General features: G+C 44.4%; 1 protein-coding gene across 1 annotated transcript in view; it reads left to right on the top strand.

Annotated features, from left to right (window-relative positions):
* The window catches only part of sae1 (SUMO1 activating enzyme subunit 1), a 101,195-nt gene that overhangs the window by 41,513 nt on the left and 44,086 nt on the right, over positions 1-15,596 (top strand). The gene's annotated exons all lie outside the window — the stretch shown is intronic.

Genomic DNA, 15,596 nt, shown 5'->3' with positions numbered 1-15,596 from the left:
GCGATATATTTCTGAGTTAGGGTGGTGAGTGATTTAGATGGGAACACCACCATCTGCAAGTTCCCCTCCACCAGCTGCCCTTGTCATTCTAGACTGTAGTGGTCATGGGTTTGGAAGGTGCTGTCTAAGGAGCCTTGGTGAGTTCCTGCTGTGCATCTTGTAGATGGTACACACACTGCTGCTACTGTGCGTCGGTAGTGGAGGGAGTGAATGTTTGTGGATGTGGTGCCAATCAAGCAGGCTGCTTTGTCCTGGATGGTGCCAAGCTTCTTGAGTGTTGTGGAGGCTGCACTCATCCAGGCAAGTGAGGAGTATTCCGTCACATGCCTGACTTGTGCCTTGTAGATTGTGGACAGGCTTTGGGGAGTCAGGAGGTGGATTACTCGCCGCACGATTCCTAGCCTCTGACCTGCTGTTGTAGCCACAGTATTTATACGGCTAGTCCAATTCAGTTTCTGGTCAATGGTAACACCCAAGATGTTGACAGTGGGGGATTCAGTGATGGTGACGCCATTGAACATCAAGGGATGATGGTTGGGTTCTCTCTTGTTGGAGATGATCATTGCCTGACACTTTTGTGACACGAATGTTACTTGCCACATATCAGCCCAAGCCTGGATATTGTCCAGGTCTTGCTGCATTTGGACACGGACTGCTTCAGTATCTGAGGAGTCGTGAATGGTGCTGAACATTATGCAAACGTCAGCGAACATCCCCACTTCTGACCTTATGTTGGAAGGAAGGTCATTGATGAAGCAACTGAAGATGGTTGGGCCAAGGACACAACCCTGAGGAACTCGTGCAGTGATGTCCTGGAGCTGAGATGATTGACCTCCAACAGCCACAACCAGCTTCCTTTGTGCTAAGTATGACTCCAACCAGCAGAGAGTTTTTTCCCTATTCCCACTGACTCCAGTTTTGCTAGGGCTCCTTGATGCCACACTCAGTCAGATGCAGCCATGACATCAAGGGCAGTCACTCTTACCTCATCTCCAGAGTTCCACTCTTTTGTCCATGTTTGAACCAAGGCTGTAATGAGGTCAGAAGCTGAGTGGCCCTGGTGGAACTCTGGGCATCTGCGAGCAGGTTATTGCTAAGCAAATGCCGCTTGATGATCTGATGATCAAGAGTAGACTGGTAGGGCGGTAATTGGCCAAGTTGGATTTGTCCTGCTTTTTTGTGTACAGGACATACCCGGGCAGTTTTCCACTTAGCCGGGTAGATGCCGGTGTTGTAGCTGTACTGGAACAGCTTGGCTAGGGACGCAGCAAGTTTTGGAACACCAGTCTTCAGTACTATTGCCGGAATTTATCAGGGCCTATAGCCTTTTCAGTATATAGTGCCTTCAGCCGTTTCTTGATATCACGTGGAGTGAATTGAATTGGCTGAAGACTGGCATCTGTGATGCTGGGGACCTCTGGAAGAGGCTGAGATGGATCATCCACTTGGCACTTTTGGCTGAAGATTGTAGCAAATGCTTCAGCCTTATCTTTTGCACTGATGTGCTGGGCTCCCCCATCATTGAGGATGGGGATATTTGTGGAGACTCCTCCCCCAGTGAGTTGTTTAATTGTCCACCACCATTCACGACTGAATGTGGCAGGACTGCAGAGCTTAGATCTGATCCGTTGGTTGTGGGACTGCTTAGCTTTGTCTATCACTTGCTGCTTATGCTGTTTGGCGTGCAAGTAGTCCTGTGTTATAGCTTCACCAGGTTGACACCTCCATTTTTAGGTATGCCCTTCTGCACTCCTTCAAACCACATGGGTCAACTCTGGTCAAGATGTTGCCACGGGGAATGAACCAGGGAATAGCTGTCTCCCAACCTTTAGTTGAAAAAGGTGCAATCCATGGACACATTCTTTCTGTTTGCACAGGACAAGGACCCTGCGTGTGAATATATGTACTTTCTAGCATACGTAAGTGAGCCACACCACGAGCTCAACTGATAATCTTAAATTGCTTGCCAGTTGTAATTCTTAGCACAATCTCAATTGTTGTTCAATCACAGAATCACAACAATCACATCTAATGTTGGACACTGTATGTTCTGAGTTCTGCAAACATGAGCTGGCTGAGTACAGTCAGTACTTTGCCTGTTGTGATTGTGATTCTGCCCTGGGTTCAACTTGCAGCTTTTGCCTAACCAGCAGCATTGCCTCTCTGTGCAGGCGGCACATGGCCATATCCACAGGCCATACTGAATGCATGTCTGTACTCTGAAATCAAATACTAGAGAAATTGGGAAAGGGGATGCCCTGAGAGTGGGAAACAAAAAAAAAACGTAAGCAAGTTCCTGCACAAACCACAGAAGCAGGTAGAAAGATCAGCCATGTTCTTCTCAAAGCTTGTTGTCAAATGTTGCAGTTCAGGTAGAGAAGTTTCCAAGTCACCAGTGACTTGAGCGCAGTCAGGAGCAGGATGTGGTCCCGGCTCGCAATTATATTCTAAGTCCGGGAGAGGAGGAAAACCCAGACTAAAAGACAACCTGCTTCCAACCCCCACCTTCTAATGAATTCCATCAAGGCCAACTCAGAATGTGCACCACCAGAGAGACATGCAGGGTCGGTGTTAGTTGAACCCCCTTCCCTGGTGACCAGGACTTGGGGCTAGGTCTGTTTCTTTCTAGCACCGGCTTAAATGAAAAGGCAAAAAAAGTTTTATTAGTTAGTTCTACTGTTTGGCACTTTTTAATGGTTATTTTTATTAGGTACTCATTTTTATTAAATGATCAGTTTATTACTTTGACATTGTTTTTGTTTTGCACAGCAAGTTGTTTGTTTTCTTCAAACCTTCACTTTCTTTTTGAAATTCATATTTAATGTTGTGCCAGGCCAGGTCTCAGGCAGCTGCTGCTGGGTTTCTTGCTGAAGGGAAATGAGAGGCTCACAGGAAGTCTGATTTAATTTTTAGAGAGCTGGAAAAAGGCGTTATTTGTGTTCCAGTAGAAGTGGGAAATGTTGGAAATGCTCAGCATGTCTGGCAGAATCTGTGCAGAGAGAAACAGATCGGTGACCCTTTGTCAGAACTAGTGCAGATCGTGGACCTGAAACATTGACTGTTTCTCCTCAGATGCTACTTGGCCTGCTGAGTATTTCCAGCAATTTCTATTTACATTTCAGATTTCTAGCATCTGCAGTACTTTGCTCTCCTATTATATGCTCCATGCTGGGCATTTGTAAGTGTGGTTAGTTTCAATTTAAAATGAGAAAATATTAATCATTCAATACAATGTGTAATTTTCCTGTTAACAAAGGTCACTTGTGTGGATGGAAATAGCACATTATTGCTGGTGAATTCGTTGGTGCTAATTTACTGGAAGGTTTTGCCATTTTTAAACTTGGAAGTGAAACCAGGAATCATGCACCAATTGAATATGTCCCTGTTAGATCAAGATATTCCCATTTGTACATGGGAATGTTGTTTGTGGTGCTTGCGAGGTTCTGGTCTTTGGAATGTTGCTGTCCAGATATTGTATCAGGCCGGGTTCAAATAAGCAGAGCTGGTTGTAAAAATGTGAATGACCAAACTGTGTGTAATTGCCTGACAAAACTGAGGTTATAAAGTGTATCATACTGATTCCTGAGCTTTCAATTGGCTTTGTATATTGAGGCATATATAGAAGCATAGAGTGCAAAAGCCAAGAGGTTTTGCTGAACCTATATAAAATAGTTCGACCCCACTGTGACTATGGTTTCCAATTCTGAGCACCTGAAGAATGTGAAGACTTTATAAAGGGTTCAGAAGAGATTTACTGGAAGGGGTCCAAGGGTGAGGGATTACAGAGAACCTGCGGCTGACCTCCTTGGAGCTAAGAATCCTGAGCAGATTTGATGGAGATGTGTAAAATTATTAAGGGTTTAAAATAAATAGAAACTGTTTCCAATGGCTGAAGGATCAATAATCAGATGGACTCAAGTTCTGTTGAAGGGTCATGAGGACTCGAAACGTCAACTCTTTTCTTCTCCGCCGATGCTGCCAGACCTGCTGAGTTTTTCCAGGTAATTCTGTTTTTGTTTTGGATTTCCAGCATCCGCAGTTTTTTTTGTTTTTAATAATCAGATGGTCTGTTTTAAACTTCATTTAAGTTGATTGGCAAAAGAACCAGAGGCCACATGAGGAAAAACTTTTCCACAAAGAGTGATTAGGATTTGGAATGCATTCCCTTCCTGATATCGCGGTGGATACTGATTCAAATTAGTGCTTAAAAGGAAATTGGAGAAAAAATTATAGAGAAAGAGCAGGCAAGGTGTGTGGTAGGACAGACTGGATTTATCTTGGAAAGAACTGGCACACACTCAGTGGGCTGAATGGTCTCCTTCTGTGCTGCAATATTGTATAGGACCCAAAGCACATCACAAAGGCGCTGGACAGAAACTGTTGAGGGTTAAACAGTGGGGTGGGGCGGTGGAATAAAAGTCCCAGAAAGAGGAGAAGCACCAGGATCCATGATTTCTCTCTCTGGCCCTGAGTAGGCTTCAATGGTATTAGCAACCAGGAGCAGGAACCATAACACCCCTCCTCCCAGCAGCAGCAATTCCAACAGCGTTACTGTCATACATCTCTTGTCAAGATCTGCCAACTCAGCAGAAACCTGGGATGTTCGCATTCTGTCTTTCAGTTACTCACTGTCTCCTCCAACTAAACATGTGAACCAGTTTCTTTTTGCAATGATCACATTGAGATTACTGGATGATGGAGCTGTTGGCTGAGCGATCGCATTCTGAAATCTGGATTGTTAGGAGGTGCAGAATTAACCCTGGGTGAGAATGTTGCGACTTCTCGATTGTTGAACCTTGGTTTCATACAAACATAAGAAGTTGGAGCTGGAGTATGCCATTCAACCCCTCGAACCTGCTCCACCATTTGACAAGATTATGGCTGACCTAATTGTGGCCTCAAATCCGCTTTCCGGTCTACTCCCTATATCCTTTAACTCTTTTGTCAGTCAAGAATCTATCTAACTCAACCTTAAAAATATTCAATGACCCAGCCTCCGCTGCTCTCTGGAGAAGAGAAGTCCACCCTCGGAAAAAGTTTCTCCTCATTCCATTTTAAGTGGGAGATCCCTTTTTGTTCTAGTTTCTCTCGTAATGGAAAAGATCATTTCAGCACCAGCCCTGTCAAGTTCCCTCACTATCAATATCATGGCGGTTACTATTGACCAGAAACTGAACTGGACTAGCCATATAAATACTGTGGCTACAAAAGCAGGTCAGAGGTTAGGAATCCTGCAGCGAGTAACTTCCCCTCCTGACTCCCCAAAGCCTGTCCACCATCTACAAGGCACAAATCAGGAGTGTGATGGAATACTCCCCACTTGCCTGGATGAGTGCAGCTCCTACAACACTCAAGCTTGACATTGTCAAGACAAAGCAGCCCACTTGATTGGCATCATATCCACAAACATTCACTCCCTCCACCACTGACTCACAGTAGCAGCAGTGTGTACCATCTACAAGATGCACCAAGGCTCCTTTGACAACACCTTCCAAACCCAAGGCCACTACCATCTAGTTTGACAAGGGCAGCAGTTGGAGGGGAACTTGCAGGTGATGGTGTTCCCATCTAAGTCACTCACAACCCTGACTTGGAAATATATCACCGTTCCTTCACTGTCGCTGGTTCAAAATCCTGGAACTCCCTTCCTAACAGCACTGTGGACGTACCTACACCACATGGACTGCAGCGGTTGAAGAAGGTAGCTCACCATCACTTTCTCAAGGGCAACTAAGGATGGGCATAAATGCTGGCCCAGCCAGCAAAGCCCACATCCCGTGAATGAATAAAAAGAAGGATCTTGTATGTTTCAATAAGATCACCTCTCTGTTCCAAGTGATGGATGAAATGGCTAATGCTCTCAAGCCTTTCTACACCAAGGATGACATCAAAGGTCACATGACAATAGCAAGCCTATAGCTACATTGTACAAAGGCACTTCTCTAAACATGCTCCTTTTGATTTAAGAAACCAACCTGCATACACTATCGTTTACAGTTGCAAGTCAGGTACATACATGGACTGTAATGAAATCATCCTGCAGGTACAAAAAACTGGTCATTCTGGTCTGACCCACATTAGTCTGCCTCTACACATGCATTGTGCACACAATCCTTAAAGGGTTCAGGTTTTCTAATGCCCTTAGTAGATATGGTTCTCCAGTGCAGGATTGCCTTGTAATCATCTGCGCTGGATCTACTCAATTTTTTTGATCCCTTTGGCAATTTTTACCGCTGCCTCAGCCTTATCATTTGACTGGGGACAGTGTAGACTTGATATGTAGTGCTGAATTTCCCAATCATTTATGAAGCGCCTGAATTCTTCATGTGTGAACTGCTGGCCATTGTCGTTCATCACGATGTTAGGAATGCCATAATGACTGAGGTGTACTTTCAGGCATTCTACAATCTCGCTGGTCGTTGACATCACCATGTCTAACTCCCAATGAAGAAATCTGCTCCAGGCTTCGTCCATGGTCTGGGATGTCATGAGTGGCACTTTAGCTTGATGTTCATTGCAAGCACCACACTGACTGAAATGGTCCTTAATCTCATTGCTCATGTTTGGCTAGTAGAGCATTTCCTTGGTCTTCCTCAGACTAGACTTGATTCCTTGATGTCTTGCTTGGATGAGCTTCAGTATCTCTTTCCCCATCTCCTTAGGGATGATGACTCTAGTTCCTTTGTATAAGATGCCATCTTGGGAAATCACTTTATCCCTGTATGCCCAATACAGTCTTGTAACAGTGGGTCTCTCCTTGATGGTTACTGGATGTCCTTTCATCTCTACTTCCTGCAGTACTTGGAGAGTTGCATCTCATTGCATAGTTTACTTGATCTGAGCAAGACGCTCACCTATCAGATTCAGTGTCTCTGCTGGGCTGACGACTTCCAGGGCATGTCGTGCTATTGCTTCTCATTGAATCTGGAAAATTCCACACTGTACTAGCATCAGCAACATTCTTTGAAGGGAGTGCAGCTCTTGACAACATGTCAGCGATGTGCAGCTCTTGACAACATGTCAGCGATGTGCAGCTCTTGACAACATGTCAGCGATGTGCAGCTCTTGACAACATGTCAGCGATGTGCAGCTCTTGACAACATGTCAGCGATGTGCAGCTCTTGACAACATGTCAGCGATGTACACCCACTTTCCCTGCTTTGCAGATGCTTTGGAACAGATTGAAGTAGTTTAAGAAAGATGCTTTGAAGTGACTTATGGTCAGATTCTACCATCACTTTGTCTCTCCCAAACAGGCACTGGTTAAAATGCTCGCAAGCAAGGACCATAGCCAGGGTGCACAATCTATGTGTAGAATAGCTCAGTTGGCGTTAACACTCTGGATGCAAATGCAACTGGTTGTCTTTGCTGCATGAGGGTTGCTCCAAGTCTTGCCTCACTGGCATCGCACTGCAGGATGACCTCATTGTTAACATCATAGTACCTCAGCGTTGGCACTGTTGTCACTAGTTGTTTGATGAGAGTGAAAACTGCTTCTTCTTCTGTGCGCCAATACCATTGAGCATCCTTTGCAGTGAGCTTGTGTAGAGGTTCATACTCAATGAAAAATTGGACAAGAACTTTGCTAGTAGTTCACAAATCCAACAATTTGTTGCTCCACCGTCACATCTGCTATTGCTGCATCTCTGCTACAGCTCTCACCTTATCAGAATCAGGGCGAACTCCTTTCGCTGTCAGTGCATGACCTAAGTACTTGACTTCAGTCATCTTCAGTTGCAGTTTCTTCTTCAAGTTCATTTGGCAAGCGCTCTCTCTCTGCCAGTCTCACTAGATTCTGATCATGGTCTGCGATGGCTTCTTCCATCATTTCTCCACATCCATAGACTTGCAGATCATCCGCAAGCGCTTCCACTCCTGGAAGATAATTGACTATCACATGCTGCTGGTGGTGTCACCCTTCTGGAGAAGTAGAAATGCCAAACCCAAACAGCAAGTACAACCATCTGTACCTCCCAAATGGCACCCAGAACGTAGTCCAGAAACTGCTGCTTCCATCCAACCCCACTTACCAGTATCCATCCTTCGCATCTAGGGTGGTAAAGATCTTTGCCTTGGAAAGTTGTGGCAAAATTTCTTCAGTGGCTGGCATGAGGTAGTGAGATCTCTTCAAAGCTTTTTTTGAGGCCATTTGGATCTATGTGCAGACTCATCTTTCCAGGTTGTTTCACTGCTACCATCCTGCTAACTGTAGGAGTTGTCACTTTCGTGATTAGTCCCATCTTTTTCAAGCTCCTATCTTGTCTTTCAGACTGGACTCAGCTGGAAATCTCTTCGGAAAATGCCAAATTGGTTGCACGCTCATTTACTTCAAGTTGATCTTCACCAGGAAGACGTCCAAGACTCTTGAAAACATCTTCATTTTTTTAGGATTTGTTCAGCATTCAATGGTTTGCCATGTAAAACACTGCAAACCTCATCTGGTACATGGAGGGTTACCAGTCCAAGCTTTTCAGCTGAGATGAATGGATCTTGTTTAGTGTCTACTGTGTGGAACTGCAGATCTTCTTTCTTCCCATTGCATTGGGCTTTCAGCTTAGTTTGCCCTTCTTGGGGCGAGCATTGTTCATCATATAGCCTCTACTTTACCTTTGGCTTCATTTTTGGGTCACCATCTTGAGCAATTTTACACAGGTATTGTGAAGCTCATGATGTTGCACGTAGCACCAGTGTCTGTATGACACTCCATATTAACTTGGTGCTCTCCTGCTGCAGTCATCATTCCAATAGTCACAAGCCATTTCTTTTCCTTGAGACTTGAGGATGCTAGCCTGTTCTAGGGTGTAGAGTGATTCTTCAGGTTCATTATCTGGCGTGTCTCCAACAACCACCTTTATAGGCTTGCTTTCTTTCATTCCAATAAAACACTTGTGTGCAAAGCGATTGTTAAAGCGCTGCTTTCCCCGCACTGGACATGATTCCTTTTCTTTTGTGTGGTGTCCTCTGCAATATTTACATCCAATACTCTGGCTTTGATCTTTCTGCTGGCTCTTCTGCAAATAGCTCTTTCTTTTCTCCATAATTTTGTGCTCAGGAAGCCTGAACTGCCCGTCAGTAGTGTGCAAACCTTCATCAGTTCTCCCATCAATACTACGTAGTTGATGACTGACCACTTCAAAGCTTCTGTACGTATCAATAGCTTTCTCGAGAGTAAATTTCTCTTCACTCAGCAGATCTCTCTTGGTGGGATCTCTTGTTCCTAAGACCATCCTGATACGATCACCCTTCAGTTGCTCAAACTCACAAGACTCAGCTAGACATCTCAATGGAGTCACGTTCTGATCAATGTTCTCTCCCTCTTCCTGAGCTCTGGTGTTGAAAGCGTAGTGTTCATAAGTAACATCAGCACAGGGCTTCAAGTGGGTCTTTTAAGGCCTCAAAATTTCACAAGACTGGCTTTTCTGCTCCTTTAATGAGGTCTGGAGGGCAATAAAGCTTTTAGCACTCTTTCCATAGCACCGATAAGAGTTGCTACCCTTTTTGTTCAGGTTTCACAGAATCGCTTGTTTAACTCTGTGGCAATTTCATAGCTTCACCATTGAAATTGGAAGAATTTCCAATTTATTTTCAAATCCGCCTTCATCTCCGTAGGAGCAGGTGCTGGAATATTCAAAGCAATATTGACTTCCCCAGTGACCAATATTCAGTACAAAGTTGCAGATTGAAGTTTTAATGATTCTCTCACGTTTCTAATAGCTGCTGGCTCTCTTACAGCTCAAAATCCACTCTGTCAGCTGCACACATGTTCCAGGTGGTGGATGAAATGGCCTCTGCCCTCATGCCTTTATACACCAAGGATGACATCAGTGGTCACATGACTACAGCAGTCTATGGCCACAAAGGCACTTCTCCAAACGCTCTCATTCTTCTAAACTCCAGTGGATACAGGTCCAATTGTCCAACCTTTTATCATAAGATAACCCCTTTTCATCCCAGGAATCAGTAGAGTGAACCTTCCCTGAACTGCTAATATAATTATATCCTTTTAAGTCAGGAGACCAAAACTGTACACAGTACTCCAGATGTCTCACCAACACCCTGTACAATTCTAGCAAAACTTTCCTACTTTTATACTCCATTTCCCTTGAAATAAACAACAGCATTCCATTTGCCTTCCTAATCACTTGCTGTACCTGCATACTAACATTTTATGATTCATGCCCAGATTCCTCTCTACCTCGGGTTCTGCAATTTCTCTCCATTAAATATTATAACGCTTTTCTTCCTGCCAAAGTGGATGAGTTCATATTTTCCCAGATTATACTTCATCTGTCAATTTTTTTTGTCCATTCACTTAACCCATTTAAATCCCATTGTGGGCTCCTTATGTCCTCCACTCAATTTATTTTCCCACTTGCCTTTGTGTCATCAGCAAATTTAGCAATCGTGTATTCAGTCCTTTCATCCAAATCATTGACATAGATTGTAAGTAGCTGAGGCCCCAGCACTGATTCCTGTGGCACTCCACTGCTTACAGCTTGCCAACCCGAAAATGACCCAGTTATTCCTACTCTCTGCTTCCTGTTAGTTAATCTATTCCCTATCCATGATAATACATTACCCCCACATAGTGAACTCTTATTTTGTATTTTATTTTGTGTTCAGTGAACCTCCATGCTGATGAGATGAAAGTGCCTCCTGAGGTGCAAGAATTTGGGCTGAGTCATGTCAGTTTCTGGTGGGTACAAGAGCACAATGCAAAAACTGCTCACGATTCACTACAATTTAGCAATAAATAGATAAAATGATTGGAAAATGTTCACGCTACAACTTTCTGCTGCTTAACTCCTTCTAGAGAACAAACAGCTGAGCTGTTAAAAGACTGTGATAGTAAGAATCACAAAACAGCAACAACTGCATTTATACAGTGCCTTATAAAACATCTCAAGGTGCTTCACCGGAGCACTGCAAATCACATTAAGGAGATATGTTTGGTTAAGTAGCGTCGCAAGAGGCACAGGGGCTTGGGGCCCAGACAGCTGAAGCCATGGGTGCTAATGGAGGAATATTTAAAATTGGGGCCACACAAGTGGCTGGAATTGGACGAGTGCAGAGATCTCACTTTTTAGGGTTGGAGAAGGTTACAGACATGGGGGAAGAGAGAGGCCATGGAGGGATTTGAAAACAAAGATGAGAAATTTAAACCTGAAATGTTGCCAGCAGCCAGTGTAAGTCACTTTTGCCAGATTTGGCAGAGTGTTGATGGAATCTTCTCTTCCTGTATTCAAATAGAACAGCACAAAATGTACATTTTATACTAAAGGAGCCTGTCCCCTAACCCTTTGCCCATGCAAAATTCAGCAAAAATTAAGATAATAGAAGCAAATGCTCTGAAGAAGAGTCATACAGACTTGAAACGTTAACTCTGATTTTCTCTCCACAGATGCTGGTAGACCTGCTGAGTTTTTCCAGCATTTTGTGTTTTTATTTCAGATTTCTAGCATCTGCAGTATTTTGCATTTATCCTACTCTCTTTTTTTGCCCCTACCCACTCCACTACTGCTTTGGATCGTGCTCCATAAAATTTAAAATTCTTGTCCTTGTCTTTAAGACCATCTGACACCTTGCCCTCTCCATCTCTGTAACCCTCCTTAAACCATCCAACTTCTCAAGTTCTCTGTTCCTGTGACTTTGGCTTCTCATGGATATCCCCTCCCTTCACTCTACCACTGGAAGTCATGGCTTAAGGCACCTAGTTCCCACTATCTGAACTAATCCACTGTCTCACTAATCCTCTTTCCCTCTCTTTTAAAGACCCCTGTTAAAACTCATCTCGGTGTAGGTACAGTGCTGTTGGAAGGGAGTTCAGGGATTTTGACCCAGCAACTGTGAAGGAACAGTGATATAGTTCCAAGTCAGAATCGTTGTGGCAAATGTACCTCTACCTCTGTTTACATCTCAAAACTACTATACATCAAAGCACCAAGAGTAGCTGGCTTTAATCTAATTAAAACACACACCCACAGACTAAACCTCTATCTGAAAAGAATAATTTCCAATAACATTAAATATATTAATAGTTTCATGACAGAGGGGAACTTGCAAGTGGTGGTGTTACAGCTCGTCTGTTGCCTTGTCCTTCTAAGTGGTAGAGGTCACAAGTTCGGAAGGTGCTGTGGAAGGAGGCTTGGCAAGTTGCTGCAGTGTTATCTTGTAGATGGTACACGTCGATGCCACGGTGTGCAGATGATGGAGGGAATGAACGTTTAAGACGATGGGTAGGGTGCCAATTAAGCAGGCTACTTTGTCCTGGATGTTGTTGAGCTTCTTGAGTGTTGTGGGAGCTGCACTCATGCAGGCAAGTGGAGAGTATTCTATCACACTCCTGACTTGTGCCTTGTAGATGACAGACACCATCTCGGGAATCAAGTGGTGAGTTACTCGCCACAGAATTTCCAGCCTCTGATCTGCTGTCGTAGCCTCAGTATTTCTAATGGCTGGTCCAGTTTCAGATCGGTGCCTGTCAAGGCCCCCCACCCCAATGCTCACCAGAATGCTGATGGTGGGGGATTCAGCAATGGTAATGCTGTCGAATGTCAGGGCAAGATGTTTAGGCTTTTGTTTCTATATCAGTCTCTATATTAATGCAAGTTGTTTTGTTTTAGTGGCTGTGTGGGTGTGGATATGGGAAGGAAAGTGTCATTTACTGTTTGTGTTCTGTTTAAGTTAGAGCATTAAACCTGTCTCTGAAATGCCAAATGACATGTTGTCTCTGTCCGGCTTTTTTATCTTTTAACTGTTAAGATTTTCGTTGCAAGAGCACTGCCATTATCTTGCAATTAAATCCCCTCCCTGAATTGTTAAACCTCCCAAATAACCTAAGCAGATCAGATAATTGTGTGTTTGTGATAACTTCAGAGATGTTAGATAATGGCTTGCCATTTTCAGCTTCTCAGTACTGAATTTCCCAGCCAGAGATAATGTGACAAACTCCAATTTGGTGATTATAAATGTGGTAAATATTGATAGATACTATGGCAATTGCACTGGACGAAGAATATCCTAGAACTTTCACACTGGGTAAACCAATGACCTATCAAATAGCTCAATTGTTAAAGTCAGAATATAGCCAGATGTACCATTCCTGATGCACTGATATTTTTTTTTCTCTTGGTGTGTTAGCTAATCTGTTCCTGCATTTGATTTCAATATCCTCCGGCTAGGAAGGGCAAACCAATGACAGTCCCCACTTGTGTTTGGATATTGGGCAAAGATTTGATCGAACTAGATTCAAACAGAATAAACAAAGCAACTTGTCACGATCAATTTAAACATTTCAATGATTTTTGTTATTTGTTTTAATTTACAACACCCCTGGGAAGCATCTTGAGATATTTTACCTAAATTAAAAGCACTAAATAAAGTTGTTAATTGATCCAGACAAGATAGGCATGTAGATAAAGATATGGTAGATGAGCTAAATAGATACTTTGCAGCAATTTTCACTCCTGGAGATACTTGCCATGAGCAATAATGGTGCCAATTTTGAGCTCATGCTACCTTCAGCTTCACTGTTCTGCCCCATGCATCCCAAGCACATGACTTCCAGAATGACCTTGAAAGGGAAGCTGAAAGATTTGGGACCCCAAATCCAATTGAGCACCATCTTGTTCTGCGGAGAAATGACTGTCCAAGCTGAACACGGGCATATTGCAGGCTTGAACATTAGGATCGATATTTCTTGTGTGAATCCCCTTTTTAAGAGTTGTTACTGTGAATACGGGTTTGATAGTTGCAAGTGGACTGTATATCCCAAATGTCATCTTCAGTACATTGGCCAGGTTTTTATTGAGGCAACTGAGGTCTCAACCACCTGTTGGAGAACCAGCAGGGATCTCTCATCAGAGTGCAGAAGAGGCCCTTCAGCCCATCAAGTCTGCACCGACACGTGAGAAACACCTGACCTACCTACCTAATCCCATTTACCAGCACTTGGCCCATAGCCTTGAATGTTTTGACATGCCAAGTGCTCATCCAGGTACTTTTTAAAGGATGTGAGGCAACCCGCCTCCACCAGCCTCCCAGGCAGCGCATTCCAGACCGTCGCCACCCTCTGGGTAAAAAAGCTTTTCCTCACATCCCCCCTAAACCTCCTGCCCCTCATCTTGAACTTATGCCCCCTTGTGACTGACCCTTCAACGAAGGGGAACAGCTGCTCCCTATCCACCCTGACCATGCCCCTCATAATCTTGTACACCTCGATCAGGTCGCCCCTCAGTCTTCTCTGCTCCAACGAAAACAACCCAAGTCTATCCAACCTCTCTTCATAACTTAAATGTTTCATCCCAGGCAACATCCTGGTGAATCTCCTCTGCACCCCCTCCAGTGCAATCACATCCTGTATTGTGGCAACCAGAACTACACACAGTACTCCAGCTGTGGCCTCACCAAGGTTCTATACAACTCCAACATGACCTCCCTATTTTTGTAACCTATGTCTCGATTGATAAAGGCAAGTATCCCATATGCCTTTTTCACCACCCCATTTACATGCCCCTCTGCCTTCAGAGATCCATGGACACACACGCCAAGGTCTTTTTGTTCCTCAGAACTTCCTAGTGTCATGCCGTTCATTGAATACTTCCTTGTCAAATTACTCCTTCCAAAGTGTATCACCTTACACTTTTCAGTTCCGTGGGACAGGCCCAATTGAATCCAGTGCCCTTCAGGCACGTAGGAGGCCGCTGGCAGGTTTTTCCCGCAATTTGAAGTCCCTGGCTGGAGAAATTCAGCCAGCCGAGAGATGCCGACCAATCGGAGGCCGGCAGCTCATCAGTGCCCACCCACCAGAGGCCCAGAATCGTCATGGGACCCTGGGCCAAAAGTGATTGAGGATGAGATGGGGGTTGCAGGGTAGGGGAAGTCGGAGGCAAGGACAGGAGGGGTTGCTTTCACTGGCCTCTGTTGGCTGATTCCAGGTGCCTCGATTGGGCACACAGTGCCGGATGATAAGGGACTCCCCACCCCACCCCAGGGCAGGATTCACTAAGCAACCTTCCGAGGGTGCAGGAAGGCCATGAGCCATAATCCCTGAGCCACCACTAAATAACAGTGGGCTCTAGTTTAACAGGTGTCTGTTGGTTCATTAATGAGCTTAATTGACATCCCGTCGCCGGCTAGAAGTCCGGCATCAGCCCCTCCTGCCCCCCCCACTTTATAGGGGAGGGTTTAACTACGGCCAGGAGACTGACGGGGGCCTCCCCCATGCTGCCATGTTTCCGTCTGTGGCGGGCTGCATTAAATCCAACCTATAATATTCCTTTTGCTGCCTCCTTCCACTATCTCCCTCTTTCAGGCCTTGATGGCAGAGCCTCACTTGTTTATCCTGACTTTCCTCTACCTGGATGACACCTTTTTTTCAGCAAGATGTCTGTGGTAACAGCTGGGCCTGGGCTGTTCTGCACAGTTCAGCAGTAAACAGCCTCATTGCATTTAACCTGAGTTAAACACTGTGAATGAATGCAGTGTGGGCTTTAGTAACTTACCAAATGTACTGAAATCAGTAAGATCAGGTATTAAGGAATTTTTGTTGTCTTGCTGAGAAATCTCAAAGTAACATTCAGTTAATTCTTGGCTAG

The sequence above is a fragment of the Carcharodon carcharias genome, chromosome 34 (assembly GCF_017639515.1).
Source record: "Carcharodon carcharias isolate sCarCar2 chromosome 34, sCarCar2.pri, whole genome shotgun sequence".
Taxonomy (NCBI): Eukaryota; Metazoa; Chordata; class Chondrichthyes; order Lamniformes; family Lamnidae; genus Carcharodon; species Carcharodon carcharias.
This window is presented reverse-complemented; position numbering and strand designations above follow the sequence as displayed.